Source organism: Callithrix jacchus, chromosome 22 (assembly GCF_049354715.1).
Source record: "Callithrix jacchus isolate 240 chromosome 22, calJac240_pri, whole genome shotgun sequence".
Classification (NCBI taxonomy): domain Eukaryota; kingdom Metazoa; phylum Chordata; class Mammalia; order Primates; family Cebidae; genus Callithrix; species Callithrix jacchus.
In genome coordinates this window covers 18,562,261-18,578,231 of record NC_133523.1, presented here as the reverse complement: position 1 = coordinate 18,578,231, position 15,971 = coordinate 18,562,261, and the positions used below count along the sequence as shown (strand labels likewise).

General features: G+C 47.0%; 1 protein-coding gene and 1 pseudogene across 13 annotated transcripts in view; both read right to left on the bottom strand.

Annotated features, from left to right (window-relative positions):
- The window catches only part of LOC100414647 (ankyrin repeat domain-containing protein 18A), a 98,616-nt gene that overhangs the window by 35,981 nt on the left and 46,664 nt on the right, over nucleotides 1-15,971 (bottom strand). For 9 of the 12 annotated variants that reach the window (XM_078361920.1, XM_078361919.1, XM_078361921.1 and 6 more), the window contains 5 exons: nucleotides 11,754-11,799; nucleotides 10,199-10,322; nucleotides 9,026-9,143; nucleotides 7,344-7,518; nucleotides 4,353-7,192 (listed from right to left, as the gene is read on the bottom strand). The gene's annotated coding sequence lies outside the window, so the exon portion shown is untranslated. Of the gene's footprint in view, nucleotides 1-3,448; nucleotides 3,881-4,178; nucleotides 7,193-7,343; nucleotides 7,519-9,025; nucleotides 9,144-10,198; nucleotides 10,323-11,753; nucleotides 11,800-15,971 lie in introns of those variants that run through there. The other 3 variants (XM_078361926.1, XM_078361924.1, XM_078361923.1) reach the window with 3 other exon arrangements.
- On the bottom strand, nucleotides 12,541-15,391 carry LOC100388462 (uncharacterized; annotated as a pseudogene). Its single transcript, XR_091297.7, has one exon. The product of XR_091297.7 is annotated as an uncharacterized LOC100388462 (transcript).

Genomic DNA, 15,971 nt, shown 5'->3' with positions numbered 1-15,971 from the left:
TTCTCTGCAGTGGTTCAAATTTTTCCTAATCTTGCTGTCTTCTAAGCTTTCCCAACTCTCCTGAACTTTGTCTTTTACCGACTTCTAAACCTGCTTCTACATTTTTAGCTCTCTTTTTTACAGCCTGGCAATGTGATAAAAGAAGGAAGGTCCACTTTCAGGGGGAAAATCCGAGAAGGCTTCAGATATTTGCATGAAAAGAAGCTGGGTGCTGGTTGCCAAGACAATGGGGAAAGGCCTTGAAGGCATTTCATAGCTCTACTTCACAGCACTAATTTTCTGTATGATCAGAAAGAAAAGGGGTTTGGCCGGACGCAGTGGCTCAAGCCTGTGATCCCAGCACTTCGGGAGGCCCAGGTGGGTATATCACGAGGTCAAGAGATTGAGACCATCTTGGTCAACATGGTGAAATCCCGTCTCTACTAAAAATACAAAAATTAGCTGGGCATGGTGGCGCGTGCCTGTAATCCCAGCTACTCAGGAGGCTGAGGCAGGAGAATTGCCTGAACCCGGGAGGCAGAGGTTGCAGTGAGCCTAGATTGCGCCATTGCACTCCAGCCTGGGTAACAAGAGCAAAACTCCGTCTCAAAAAAAAAAAGAAAAGAAAAAGAAAAAGCTTTTACTTAGACACCCAGCCTTTTTCTTACATCCTCTGAGGTCTAGACGAAGGCTCTCAAGCCTCTAGTCTCTGGCTTTGTGCACCTGCTAGCTTAACACGGTGTGGAAGCCGTCAAGGCTTGGAGCCATGTGAAGCAGTGACCTAAGCTGTACCTGTGCACCTTTCAGACCTGGCTGGAGCTGGCGCTGCACGGATGCAGGCAGCAGTGTCCAGAAGATGCACAAAGCAGTGGCGCATGGAGATGGCCAAGGACATCAGTCTTCTCTCCTAGGCCCCAAGGCCTGTGACTGAAAAGGCTTCTGCAAAGGTCTCTGAAATGCCTTCAGGGCCTTTTTCTCATTGTCTTGGCGATTTGGACTGAATTCCTTTTTATGCAAATCCCCTAAGCCTTCTTGCATTTCCCCCCTGAAAATCTGCTTTTCTTTCTGACTTCTTTACCAGGCTCCAAATTTTCCTAACTTTTGAGCTCCACTTATCATGGAAATAAAAGTTCCAACTTGAGGTTATTTCTTAGATCACAAATAAGAGCACAAGCTCGGCTGGGCGTGGTGGCTCACGCCTGTAATCCCAGCACTTTGGGAGGCCGAGGCAGGTGGATCACGAGGTCAAGAGATCAAGACCATCCTGGTCAACATGGTGAAACCACGTCTCTACTGAAAATACAAAAAATTAGCTGGGCATAATGGCGCATGCATGTAATCCCAGCTACTTAAGAGGCTGAGGCAGGAGAATTGCCTGAACCCGGGAGGCGGAGGTTGCGGTGAGCCGAGATCGCGCCATTGCACTCCAGCCTGGGTAACAAGAGCGAAACTCCGTCTCAAAAAAAAAAGAACACAAGCTATTTGATGCAGACAGGACACCTCTTGAGCTATGCTGCCTGGATGTTCCATATATCAGATACATCCTAAATCATCATAAGTTCATAGTTTGACCGATCTTCAAGGCAGGGTCACCGTGCAGCCACATTCTTTGCTAAAGCCAATCAAATGTAACCTTGGCTCCTGTTCAATGGAAATTCCTCATTTTCATCTGAGACCGTTTTTTTTTTTTTTTTTTTTTTTTTGAGACTGTTTCGCTCTCGTTACCCAGACTGAAGTGCAATGGCGCGATCTCGGCTCACCGCAACCTCCGCCTCCTGGGTTCAGGCAATTCTCCTGCCTCAGCCTCCTGAGTAGCTGGGATTACAGGCACGCGCCGTCATGCCCAGTTAATTTTTTGTATTTTTAGTGTCACCATGTTGACAAGGATGGTCTCGATCTCTTGACCTCGTGATCCACCTGCCTCAGCCTCACAAAGTGCTGGGACTACAGGCTTGAGCCACTGAATTTTTTGTATTTTTAGTAGAGACGGGGTTTCACCATATTGACCAGGATGGTCTCAATTTCCTGACCTTGTGATCCACCCGCCTCGGCCTCCCAAAGTGCTGGGATTACAGGCGTGAGCCACCGCGCCCGGCCCTCATCTGAGACCTTTTATGTCTTGTCTTCATTGTCCATCCTTCTGTCAGCCTTCTGATCACAAGTTTTTAACAATTCTCTGCAGTGGTTCAAATTTTTCCTAATCTTGCTGTCTTCTAAGCTTTCCCAACTCTCCTGAACTTTGTCTTTTACCGACTTCTAAACCTGCTTCTACATTTTTAGCTCTCTTTTTTTACAGCCTGGCAATGTGGTAAAAGAAGGAAAGTCCACTTTCAGGGGGAAAATCCGAGAAGGCTTCAGATATTTGCATGAAAAGAAGCTGGGTGCTGGTTGCCAAGACAATGGGGAAAGGCCTTGAAGGCATTTCATAGCTCTACTTCACAGCACTAATTTTCTGTATGATCAGAAAGAAAAGGGGTTTGGCTGGACGCAGTGGCTCAAGCCTGTAATCCCAACACTTCGAGAGGCCGAGGCGGGTGGATCACGAGGTCAAGAGATCGAAACCATCCTGGTCAACATGGTGAAATCCCGTCTCTACTAAAAATACAAAAATTAGCTGGGAATGGTGGTGTGTCCCTGTAATCCCAGCTACTCAGGAGGCTGAGGCAGGAGAATTGCCTGAACCCAGGAGGCGGAGGTTGCGGTGAGCTGAGATCGCGCCATTGCACTCCAGCCTGGGAAACGAGAGCGATACTGTCTCAACAAAAAAAGAAAGAAAGAAAAGGGGTTGAATTGGCTCGTGTTTCTGCAGGCTGTAAAGGAAGCATAGTGGCTTCTGCTTCAGGAAGGTCTCAGGAAGCCTCCCAATCATAATCTTGTTCCTACGTCTCCCATATGAAACATCTCCTTGCCCCTCCCAGAAGGCAAAGGGGCAAGAAGATATTTCATATGGGAGGATTAGGAACAAGACTGAAGGAGAAGAGGAGCCAGACCGTGTTATACAACCAGATCTCATGAGAACTCACTATCATGAGCATAGCATCAGGAAGACGATGCATAAGCATTGGTGAAGAATCCATCCCCCAGACACGCCCCCACCCCTACCTCCCACTGTTTCCAGGCAGAAGCCTGCTACAGAGGCAGAGCCTCTTGGAAAACCTCTATTAGGGCAGTTCAGAGGGAAAAATGGGCTTGGAGCCCCCACACAGGTGGCTACCACCCTCCAGAGCCGAGATTCATAGACCCACCCACCAAGAGCTTGCACCTGAGTGTGGAAAAGCTACAGGCACTCAACACCAGCTCAGTCCATGAGAGCAGCCGTGGAGGCTAAAACCTGCAAAGCCACAGGCGTGCTGCCCTAGTAGAGGTTTTCCATGAAGCTGTGCCTCTGCAGCTGGCTACTCCCCACTCCCACTACACCCCATCCTCCCACCACCCTACACCTCCCCACTTTACCCACCCCTTTTTCCTTCCACTCCCACCCCTACCCGTCCATGATTAAATCACTCCCATCTTTCTGCTGTTCTCTAATCCCTCCAAACCCTCCCAGTTTTTATTTGCTACCCACTTCTAAACCTGCTTCTACTTTTTTAGGTATCTCTACAGCAGATTGGCTGTGTATTGATAACACAAAACCCCATTTGAAAAGGAAAATCTGAGAAGACTTCAGAAACTGGCCTATAAAGAAGCCCTGTGCTAACAGTCAAGACAAACAGAAAAAGGCCTTGAAGACATTTCACAGCTCCACTCTGCAGTTGTAATTTTCAGTATTATTATAAATGAGAGAGGTTTAGTTGATTCAGCTTTCTGCAGGCTGTGAAGGAAGCATAGTGTCTTCTGTTTCTGGGAGGAGTCAGGGAGCCTCCTAACGACACCAGAAGGCCAAGGGACAATGAGATGTCTCCTACGGCAAGAGTAGGAACAAGACAGAGTGAGGAAAGAGGTTCCACAGCCTTTTAAACAATCAGATCTCCTGAGAACTCACTCACTCTCAGGAGGACAGCATCAAGGGGATGGTGCTTTATCATTCGTGAAGAATCTACCCATACCCTTTTATGGCTAAATCTTTTTCCACCTAGGCCCACCTCCAACATTAGGAAGTGTAATTCCACATGAGTTTTGGTAGGGACACAGAGACAAACCGTATTATTCTGCCCCTGACCCCATGAACCTCATGAAGGCAAAACACATTCATGCCTTACCAGCAGTCTCCCAAAGTCTTAACTCATTTCAGCATTAACTCAAAGCTACAAAGTCCAAAGTCTCATCTGAGTCAGGGCTACAGTCTCTTTTGCCTATGACTCTTTGAAATAAAAAGCAAGGTCCCTGCTTCTAAGGTGCAGTGATGGTACAGGCACTGTGTAAGCTTTCCGTACCCAACAGGAAGACATCTTCCAGAAAGCGTGGTTTCCTTCTCCGACCTCCTCGGCCCGCCCTTCCCTTGTCCGTGTCTCTGTCGGCATTTTTGGCACAACCATTTACCCATCTCCAAGATGGTCCAAACATTTTATCATCTGTCTGTCTTCTTTTGAGCCCTCCAAACTCTTCCAACCTGTGCCCATTCCCTAATTCCAAAGCTGCTTCCACATTTTCAGGTATCTTTGTAGCAAAGCTTTCATCTTCATCTGCCTTTTTCTGTATGATTTATTTTGAAAAAGAGGATTAATTGGCTCACGGTTCTACAAGGTGGACAGGAAACACAGTGGCTTCTGCCTCTGGGAGGCCTTAGAAATCTTTCAATCATCTTGGCAGGCAAAAAAAGAGTGAGTGGTCTCACATGGCAAGAGGAAAACTCGGAGAGTGGAGCGGATGACACTGTTTTCAATGACCAGATCTCAGGTGAAGTCACTGATAACGATGAGGACAGTAGCAAGGGGACAGTGCTAAATCACTCATGAGAAATTTGCCTTCACGATTCAATCACCTGACAGCTGATTCTGCCTTCACCATTAGGAAGTATAACTCGACATGGGATTTGGTGGGATGCATACTCGAATTGCATCATCAGTCTTTGAGTATAAAGACATCCACAGCAGGCTTTATCCCACCAGCTTCTTCGAGACTCTTCATAGGGTTTGAGGTGTACAGCATACACACTAAAATACTCATACGTCAAAAAGCAGTAAGGTAAGTGGTATTATCATTCTTGGAGAGTAACAGTGGTAGTGTAGGCATTTACAGCGTGATTTAGTTAATGTTTGCTGCTGTTTCTATTCTATCACCATATTAACTGTTTCCTACACAACTCTGTGTTCAGCTGGGTTTCAGCTGAGCACAAAACCACGCTTGTACTACCACCGACAGCTGGCGCTGGCTCACTGACAGTGTTATTATTCTGCGGTATAAAGTATCCTTGAACTGGAGAAAGTCCACAGTCAAATATCTGGTCGTTCAACACTATCAATTCCTGGTTGACTTTTTGAAAAAATAGTATCTTTTGTTGAAAGAAATGCTGCATCTGTGACTTCAAGTCTCTCACGTGAGTTGAAGGGAAGTGATGAATTTCAGCCAAAGTGGCCAAAGAAATCCTGTTCCTGTGATCCTGACATCCTCGGCCTCTGCATGTCTGTCTTCCCTTCTGCCACATGTTGCCTGCTCTCCGTGACTTTGGTAAGAGCTTCCTTATGGATGTGGATGATGTCCAGGATGTTGGCCAGGTGTCCCTGAGAGAGCACGAATAGGTCCATGACTGGTCCCAGGGTCCTGCCTGGGATGATCAGCAAAGATCTCACTGATGGTGTTGAAGGCACCTCTGGTTAAGTGGATGGCCTGCTCCAGCTTCAAGGCCTGGCTGAGGCTGAAGAACTGATCACCTGCTGATTCTTCTTCTTAAAGTCTGTCACCATCATCTGCTTCCACGTCGACTCACCAGCTGTGATGTTGATCTGAGTGTCCTGCTGTCCATCGTCTTGGTGAAGCACTCAAGACTGTCAATCTTGCTCTCCCACTCCTAAAGACTGAGAGCCACCCTGCCGGTGGGCTTGGGGTCAAGAAGAAGATGGCACTCACCATCTCATTTTTCTGTCTTCCTCTTGCCCTGTCTCCAGACTGTCTCTTCAGTGCTGGTGGGGCATGTCAAGAAGTGAAGGAAGGTGTGGCACTGTGCCCATGCCCAGAAGCTGGCTGTGTGGTTCATCCACCTGATTGGGCCCTTCTGCTCTTGAACATAAAGTTCTCCTCAAGATGGCCTGTTGTCTGCCTCTTGGCACCCAAAAAGCCCACAATGCTGTATGAGCCCTGATGCATGGACTGGAGCCCCAAAGGCAGCGCACACCCTGCTCCTGAGCCTGCTGCTCACGTCCTCTGTGTGGCTCCATTTGCATCATAGTTGTTGCACTGAGGCCCGTGCATGCCAGGCAAGGCCAAGCTGGCTCAAAGAGCAACCAACCACCTCTGCAAGGGTGTGCCAGGAGCAGGTGGACCAGCCACCAACCTTACTCACTGCCAGTCAGGATAAATCAGTTATTATGCCCGGAGGTAGGGCCCCAGTGCCATCTGCTTTTCCTCAGGCCTTCTCTCCATTACTCATCAGGTGGTGGCCACTCAGGCTGTCGGAACCTGGCCTCCCTGCTTCCCTGAGTGGGTGAGGTTGGTGACTGGTCCACCTGCTCCAAACACACCCTTGCAGAGGTGGCTGGTTGCTCTTTGAGTCAGCTTTGGCATGCACAGGTTCCAGGTACTGACATGCTGCTCTGAGTGAGCTTGTCCTGTCTTGGGTCAAATTTTAAGTCTGGCCAGGGCCACCGAAGGCTGAGTCCCCTGGGTGATAATCCTGGCTGTTGCTGGGGTGCCATGGTGCCCCTCCCCTCCAGGGCTCAGGATGAGGCCCAACTGGGCCAGGATCCTTTAGGTAAGGGTCATGTGTCCCAGGAGGGGGCCTCTGTCCCACTGGTTGGGTGAGAGGATGTATGGCATGCTGCTGGCTGTTAGGGTTGTTAGGATGCCGTGTTCTTTCCTTCAGGGACCTCAAAGTGACCATCTTCCCCTTTCAGAGTAACTTCCCAAGGCCCAGCTGGCTGCATGCCGCCCTGGCTTCTTCCATGTGGTGCTGGTCACTACCCACCAAGGGTGGTCAGATGCAGGCATCATGCCGGGGATTTGTCTCTGGACATTCATCTTGGTCATCATGGCATTGAACTGGGCCTGGTGACAGGGCCCTGATGGCGTTTTCCTGGGTGGTCCTGGGGGTGTCCAGAGGAGATACAGAATGGCCTTGCTGCAAGGATGAATGAGATAACTGTCAGCACAGAACAGGCATCTGGTGAGCGTTCAGGGATCACCCTCAGTAGCTGCCCAGAGGCCAAAACCACCCACCTGATAGTGACTGCCCCCAAGCCAGGAGGAAGAAAAGAGCAGGTCCCACTCACCTGAGCCTAATCAGTCAGCTGTGCTGAGATGTGCCTCTTGCCTAGAAAACAGTTCTGCGTTCAGAACCAGTCACAGACACTGCTGTGTGTCTCTCACTGCTCCATGACACAGGCTATGGGAGCTCAGCAACGGCAACATCACAGGGTGACACAACCCATCAAAATGGGAACCTGCCTGAATCAACAGGGCTAAGTCAGTGTCCTCTATCCCCTGAACTGATAGGTGTGCATGTAATGTGTTTCTCTCTCTCTGTGTGTGTGTGTGTGTGTCTCTCTCTCTCTGTGTGTGTGTGTGTGTGTGTGTGTGTGTGTGTGTGTGTGTGTCTTGCTTCTCTGGTCAGGCCTAGCTACTCCACTCATGGGTGCACTCAAGTCCCCATTACTGTCACTATCAGTCCCTGGGTCAGCATTACAGCCTCCACAGGTGTTCTCCAATCTCAGCCTTGTCCACCAAGGGTGGTCCTTGCAATACAGACAGAGGAGGGCACCAGGCAGAGCAGAGAGGGCTGGCACCCTCTCTAGGTAGAACCCAGGTCGCGTGTAAAGTTCTAGTGCTGGATTCAACACATCTTCTCATGTTCTCTTTCCAGCAACCCTCCAGGGTGCCTGACTCACCTTCCCTACAGATGGAGGCAGGGAGGCTCCACAGACAAATCCCCTGCCTGAGGTCACACAGTGGCCAACTGATCAGGTGCCTCTGAGCAGGTCCCCACTGATGGGGCCCCTAATGACTACTCCTCCATTGACTAGACCCCCTGACTGAGTCCCCATTGACCATGTCTCCCTAACTAGGCCCCCACTTAATAGGTCTCAAGGACCAGACCCCAGTGACCAATTTCCCACTGACCTTGTCCCCACTGACCAGGTTCCCACCGACAAGACCACAATTTACCAGGTTGCCACTCTCCTGACCCCAACTGAACAATTCTCTGTGGATCAGTCCCCAGCTGACTGGACCCTCTCTGACTGGGCTCCAAGCCGCTATGGTCCCACACTGACCAGGCCCCTAGTATATGGTATAGACCCCACCAACCAGGTTTTCAGTGTTTATGTTCCAACCAATCAGGGACCACTAATAAGGCTACCACTGACCACATCCCCACTGACCAGGCTTCCAGTGATTAGGTCACCAGGTCCCCACGATGAGGCCTTCACCACTAACCAGGTCCCTGCTGATCAGGTCCCAACTGACTATGTCCTGAGGACCAGGTCAACACTGACCATGGTCCCCTGACCAGGCCCCTGAGAAGCGGTGCTCAAAGTCTCATCCCCCTCAGCCCACAGACCCTTCCTCCTTGCCCAGAGGTCAGGCCCTGGGGGTTATCTTGGCATAAGGCCTCTCCTCCAAGACACAGGGAGGGACAGATGGCCTCAGGCTGCTTTACTCTCATCCCCCAAGTCCCTCTGGGCCCATCTCAAAGGAGACAGTGAGGTGGCCTGGCACTGCCTGGACATGCAATCTCTTCTATTCCTGAGTCTCAGAGTGAAAGGAATGAGGGACATTTGGCAGATGAGACACCCTGTGCTGCTGGGTCTCCCAGGGGCCTTCCCACAGAGCGCCGATCTAGAGACACAGCACAGAGGCTGCAGGAAGACTAATCCGGAACCTTCTAGGCTGAGCCAGGGTACACATAAGGACTGTTCCCAGACAGCCAGAAGGCCTTTTGCCAGTTTCTTCGTACCTCAGTGGATGCAGCCGCGGTTCTTCTGTTGGGGACAAAGGGCACACGCTGGGGAGGGCTCGCCTGGGCTTCCTTGTTGGAGCCACCTCTGCTTCTAAGAAAATCACTCATGCCAGGGCTGGGGCAGAGAAAATACAAAATTAGCTGGGAACATCTTGTGCCAGAAAGTAAAAACGTGCTGACAGAGTAACAGGGACAAATTAAAAAGACATAAAGTCAGCTTGAAATGTCTACCACTGGGCTAATCCTGGGCAATTGGAGGACCAAAATCATAAGCTTTCTCTCGTCCTTATTCATTGGTTCTGTTTCTCCCTTGAGAACAAAGGAGTGAATAAGGATATAGTCATCTGGCAACCATCACAGTAATAATTGTTCAAATACAAGTCATTAATGAAATGCCAAATCTAGTGGGTTCTGAGGAGTAACCAGATATTTACAGAGCCTCAAAGTATCTTCACACAAAACACTGTTGAACTACAGAAAGGAAATCATAACATTAGCATGGGCAAACGGGGCAGGTCCTCCTTTATTACTAGCAATCAAAACTGTCAAATGCAAAGAAGACTTCAGTGGCCTTTACGAAAGTATCAATGGTGATTTGGTTGCTTGGCTGTTTAAACAGCTGACATTTGGGCAATTTGAGTATGTCAAACTCAATAACGCTGGTTTTCATTTGCAAGATCCACTTAAACTAAGGGTAAAAAAATCATTTCAAATACCATATGAGTCTGGGCTTGGTGGCTCACGCCTGTAATCCCAGCACTTTGAGAGGCCGAGGCGGGTGGATCACGAGGTCAAGAGATCGAGACCATCCTGGTCAACAAGGTGAAACCCCGTCTCTACTAAAAATAAAAAAATTAGCTGGGCATGGTGGTGCGCGCCTGTAATCCCAGCTACTTGGGAGGCTGAGGCAGGAGAATTGCTTGAACCCAGAAGGCGGAGGTTGCGGTGAGCCAAGATCGTGCCATTGCACTCCAGTCTGGGTAGCAAGAGTGAAACTCCGTCTCAAAAAAATAAAAATAAATAAATAAATTTAAAAAAATAAAATACCATATGAATCTTCATTATACACATGATTTGAAAATATTCTACTTTAGTAAAGACTGTGATGTTATTTATTTTATGAGAAACAATTGAAATGTCATGTAAAAATCCCATTAATAAAGTTTTGACCTTTTTAAATCATATGCTTTTTCCTTAAGATTTTATGGTTTAGATAGTCTCTTCATTAGATGTGGTTTATCAGTGGATTTTAGAGAAGAAAGTAGACAGGAGCAAGACTGCAATACAGCAACAGCTGGAAAGAAAAAGAAAGAATTATGTTCTTTACTTAAGGAATTTCAGTTAACTAAGTGTGAGTTTAAAAACTAAAGAGCTGAGAAATTTATCAGTTAATAAGAATGAGAAATATGTATATACGATTATAATACAAAATTACTATTAATTTACACATGGAATTAATTATAATTGTGACTAAATTGAGCATTTTCATCTTCACTTATGTACTCAACAGCCATGTGCTGAGGTACCAGAACCAGCACTGGAATTACAAGATGAAGATGGTAGGTCATCGTACGCTATAACCAAAAAACAGACAGGCAGGCAATGTCCGTATAGAGTCATAGACCCTGTGACAGGTATACAGCAGGACACTACTGGAACACACAGAAGGGACATCTATCCGTTTTGTGTCAATATTTAGGCTTTCTGGTGGAAGCGATATATAGGCTGATGCCTGAAGCACAAGGGAAACCTTGCCAGGCAGAGGGAAGAAGCGAAGGCAAAGAGCCTGAGGTGAGGAACAGCTCTGTGGAGCTTTACTCCATCTAGTTTGGTGCGGGAGCAAAGGGCAGAGTGTGGTAAGTGGCAACAGACAAGGTTGAGTAACTTGACAAGAATCACATTGACCTGGGTGGCTTATTCCATAGTGAAAAATTTGGAACCTTTCCTGAGAACAAATGCAATCCAATGACAAAGTAAATAACAGGAGATTTAAAATGTCACCTGTAAAGTGACTGCTTATGAATGGTTATTGCTTAGCTATTTCTTTTTGTTTTTTTGAGACAGAGTTTCGTTCTTGCTATCCAGGCTGGAGTGCAATGGCACGATCTCGGCTCACCACAGCAACCTCCGCCTCCTGGGTTCAGGCAATTCTCCTGCCTCGGCCTCCTGAGTAGCTGGGATTACAGGCATGTGCCACCATGCCCAGCTAATTTTTTGTATTTTTAGTAGAGACGGGGTTTCACCATGTAGACCAGGATGGTCTCGATCTCTTGGCCTCGTGATCCACCTGCCTCGGCCTTCCAAAGTGCTGGGATTACAGGCTTGAGCCACAGCGCCCGGCCAGCTGACTACTTTTAAATAAGTCTTCAGTCTGTTGGCCTTTAATCTCTACCGAAGCCCCGAGAAGCCAATGATGCCTTTGTTTTCTGAGAATCATTTCAGTGTACTGGCTGCAGTTTCATGAGGATGGCAAAGGTGAAGAAAGCGGAAAGCCAGTAAAAACTAGATGCTTAGACTTATCGGAAGTTTTAAAGCTGTGAAACACGATGAATTAATGGTGCATAAGTATACTTTTCACTGTGAAAATTGTTTTCACATCTTTCATTAGATGGGTGTAAGAAAAAAACACTTAACATCGTATCTACTAACACCAAAATGAAAAAAAATGCCATTTGCTATTTACGCTTTATTTCTAAAATAAACTTAATAAATTTTGGCAACATACTTTTCTTTGTTCTTCTAATTATTTGTTCTTCACAATCCAGCTTCACCTAAAATTAATAATAATAATGTTTAAGTTAAAAGCCATTATGAGAATAACATATCACTTACAAAATGTGGCCTTTAGTATTTTTACTGACTAGACATAACTTGAAGTTTGCTTAAATAGAAAAATAATCATATAAATAAAGTAAAATTTCTATTTATTTTAAGTTTAGACAATAGAGGATGTATCTGTGTAATGCTGTTTAGATTTATATGACAAAAATACATTTAATATTGGTCTGTTGCATATACATAATTTTAGAAATGTGCTGTTTTATTAGTACAAATATTAAACAAATAAAGCCACATTTTGCATTGAATGCATCGCTTTGAAATTCTTGACAAAGCTCTGCTAAGTTTATAAAAGTTTAATCTATTTTTTACTTCTTTTTTTTTTTTGAGACAGAGTTTCGCTCTTGTTACCCAGGCTGGAGTGCAATGGCGCAATCTTGGCTCACCGCAACCTCCACCTCCTGAGTTCAGGCAATTCTCCTGCCTCAGCCTCCTGAGTAGCTGGGATTACGCACCACCATGCCCAGCTAATTTTTTGTACTTTTAGTAGAGACAGGGTTTCACCGTGTTGAGCAGGATGGCCTCGATCTCTTGACCTCATGATCCACCCGCCTCGGCCTCCCAAAGTGCTGGGATCACAGGCTTGAGCCACTGCGCCTGGCCCTATTTTTTACTTCAATAAATTGTTTCTTAAAAAAAATTTTATTCTCTACTTAAACTTTTTGTATAGTAAATTTTTCTTTTTTTTTTTTCTACGTTGCATTCTAAATTAAGGTGGTACCTGTGAAGGTTTCTTCCAAAGGTATCTTGAGGGATGCCGAGGGTTGAAGTACAATTGAACCCATCACAAACGTAGTGAGGGTAGGACCCAATAAGTAGATTTTAGTCCTGGCCCACTCTGTCCCTCCCCATTCTTATTTCCCTGTGTCTATTGTTCCCATGTTATGACAATGTGAACCCAATGTGTAGCTCCCACATGAGTGAAAACGTGAGATATTTGGTTTGTGTTTCTGCATTAGTTTGCTTAGGATGGTGGATTCCAGCTGTATCCATGTTGCTGCAAAGGACACGATTTTGTTCTTTTTATGGTTGCACTGTATTCCATAGTATATATGCCATTTTCCAATCTACCTTGGATTTTTAATCTATGTTGGATGCACCTGGGTTTACTCCATGTCTTTGCTATTGTGAACAGTGCTGCAATGAACCTGCACGTGCCTGCTTCCTTTTCTTACAATGAATTATTTTCCTTTAGGTATACACCTAGTATAGTAATGGGGTTACTGCATCCAATGGTCATTCTTAGTTCTTTTTTTTTTTTGTCTTTATTCAAATTTAATGGAAACAGGGGTCACTATATTTTGCAAGATAGGGAAAGATAAAATTAAAAAAAATTCTTTTCTTTTCTTTTTTAATATAAAACAATATAATCACAATACCAGACTATGGAACTCGACAGTTTATTTCCTATGGGTTACTGCAGGTATCAATTTTCCTTGGCTGTGCTATTCACAACTTTGTTAAGTCCAAAAATATGAAACCAAAGTGGTCGGAAACTTAAGAGTTAGCACTTTCACTACATGGCACACATCGAAGGGCATCAATTCAAGAGCAAAAATGGTTGAACTCACCATACCTACCTACCTCCAGCCTTAGAGCCGTCCACGTTACTGAGCTCCCTGTAGGAAAGGCCAGGCCTGAAAGTCAAGGCGTTTTGGATATTCTACTGTGGGCCATGAGTAAAAGGGGATTTTTTCAAAAGAGAAATTTTTTTTTTTTTTCAGTGGAGCAGGAAGGCCTGGCGCCAGGAGGCTTTACTGAGAGGAAGCACTCAGATTGAACAATTATAGACACACCATTGGGGAGTTAAAAATGTACAGCAGTGACATGTTCTACTCCAATCACATGTGCTACGGCTACCAAACGTGTACAAAAGACTCCTCGGGTAGTTCCAGCTGTGGTCGTGGCCAGTTAGGACCTTGAGTGGGACCTAGATCTAGACCGGGAGGGTGATCTGGAAGCAGACCCGGATCGAGACTTGGACCGAGATCGGGTTTTTGAAGCTGACTTTGATCTGGAGCGTGATTCTGATGGAAGATTTGGCTTCGATTTGGAATTGGATCTCGACCTGGACCGGGTCTCCTGATTGGTGCCAGCATTCTCACTCTCCCCTCCGCCTTCCCTCTGGCTGGATTCAGACTTGACATGGTCCCGCTCCTTTGAAACAGAGCGGGATGGCGATCTGGACTGCGAGCGGTCAGTGTCTTCCTTTTTCTTCTTCTTGCTGCTGCCCGTCTTGCTGTCTCGCTTGCTGCCTCGCTTTCTGCTCCTCTCTTGCTATGGCTGAGGCTGCGTCTGCGGCTCTCCTCCCTGCTTCTCTTCCTGCCCTTCCTCTTGTCCTGCTCTTGCTGTGGCTCCTACTCCCGCTCATGCCATGCTACCCCCTTTGCTCCTGCTCCGGCTCCGACTCTGGCGGAGGCTCTTCTGGCCCCTGCCCTACTCCTGGCTCCTGCCCCTGCTCAAACTCCCTCGCTTCTCCTCCTCCACTCTCCTCTCCTGACTCCTGCTCCGACTTTTGCTCTTACTTTTATGCCTGCGAGGACTCCGGCTCTTAGGTTTCCCAGCATTGTCATTGTTTTGGATCTTCTCTTCGGGTTGGTCTTTGCTTTTGCTTCGGCTCTTGCCGACGCTGCGACTGCGGCTGCAGCTCTTGTCCTTGCTGGGCTCCTGCTTTTCTCCATCTTGCTCCAGCTCCGACTCTGGCTTCGGCTCCGGCTCTGACTCTGGCTTCGGCTCCGGCTCTTGCTCCGTGAGTGGGAGCCTGCCCTGGACCGGGATCTACTCTTAGAATGGCTGCTTTGCTGCTTTCACTTCGGCTTCTGCTCTTACGGGAATGTCTGCTTCGAGAGCGAGATCTCGAATGGCTCCGGCTCCTGGAGTAGGACCGGTGTCATCTGGAACCTGGCTTGTCTTCAACTAATCGGATTTTTCTGCCATTGACTTCAGTTCCATCCAACTTTTCCAAAGCTCTTTTCACATCAGAATAAGATACAAATTCAATCACTCCTTCCTTTTTGCGTCCCTTCTGAGCATCTGCAGAAGTCACTTCTCCTGCCTGACGCACATAATCCTTTAGGTCTTGCCAGCTGCACCGACTTGACAAATTCTCCACAATAAGCCTGTACTCTGTGCGAGTAGGAGGGCCATATTTATCTCGGCCACTTCTTCTATAACCATATCCACTGCGCCCAGAACCGTAACTGCCACCTCGCCGTGGGCCGCGGGCATGCTCCACAATTACTCGCTCACCACAAAGGTCTTTGCCATTCAGTTCATAAACAGCATCATCTGCATCAGGCAGGTCATCAAACTCCACAAAACCATATCGGTTCTTCAGATCCACCTCCAGGATCTTCCCGTAGCCCTTAAAGAAGCGCTCCACATCGTGCTCCCGGGCCTGGCAGCTCGGGCGGCCGATATACACCCGCGGCATCCCGGCAGCGGCGGCGGTGGCTGGCCCCGGCCCCGGCCCTGCTTAGGCGGCGGCGGGCAAAGCGAGAGCGCGGCGGCAGCGGCGGCGGCGGCGGCCCATTCTTAGCTTAATTTCCAAACTGCTCACCATAGTAGCTGGACTAATCTTCATTACCACCAACAGTGTGTAATTGTTCCCTTTTCTCCACAGCCTCCCCAACTCTGTTTTATTATTATTATTGTTGTTGTTTTATTTTTTATTTTTGACTTTTTAACAAAGTCATTCTGCCTGGTGTGAGATGGTGTTTCACTGATGTTTTGTTTGGCACTTCTCTGATGGTTAGCAATGGTAAGCATTTGCTAATATGTTGTTTCTTGGCCACTTATATGTGTTCTTTTGAAAAGTGTCTGTTATGTCATTTGCCCATTTTTAATGGGGTTATTTATTTTTTGCTTGTTGACTTAAGTCCCTTTTGGATTCTGGGTAATAGGCCTTTGCTGTATGCATAGTTTGTGAATATTTTCTTCCATTCTGTAGGAGTCTGTACATTCCCTTGATAGTTTCTCATGTGTGCAGAAGCTCTTTAGCTTAATTAGGTCACACTTGTCAATTTTTTGTGATTCTTGCAATTGCTTTTGAAGATTTATCCATACATTAATTAAGAAGTGTGATGTCCAGAAGAGTATTACCTAG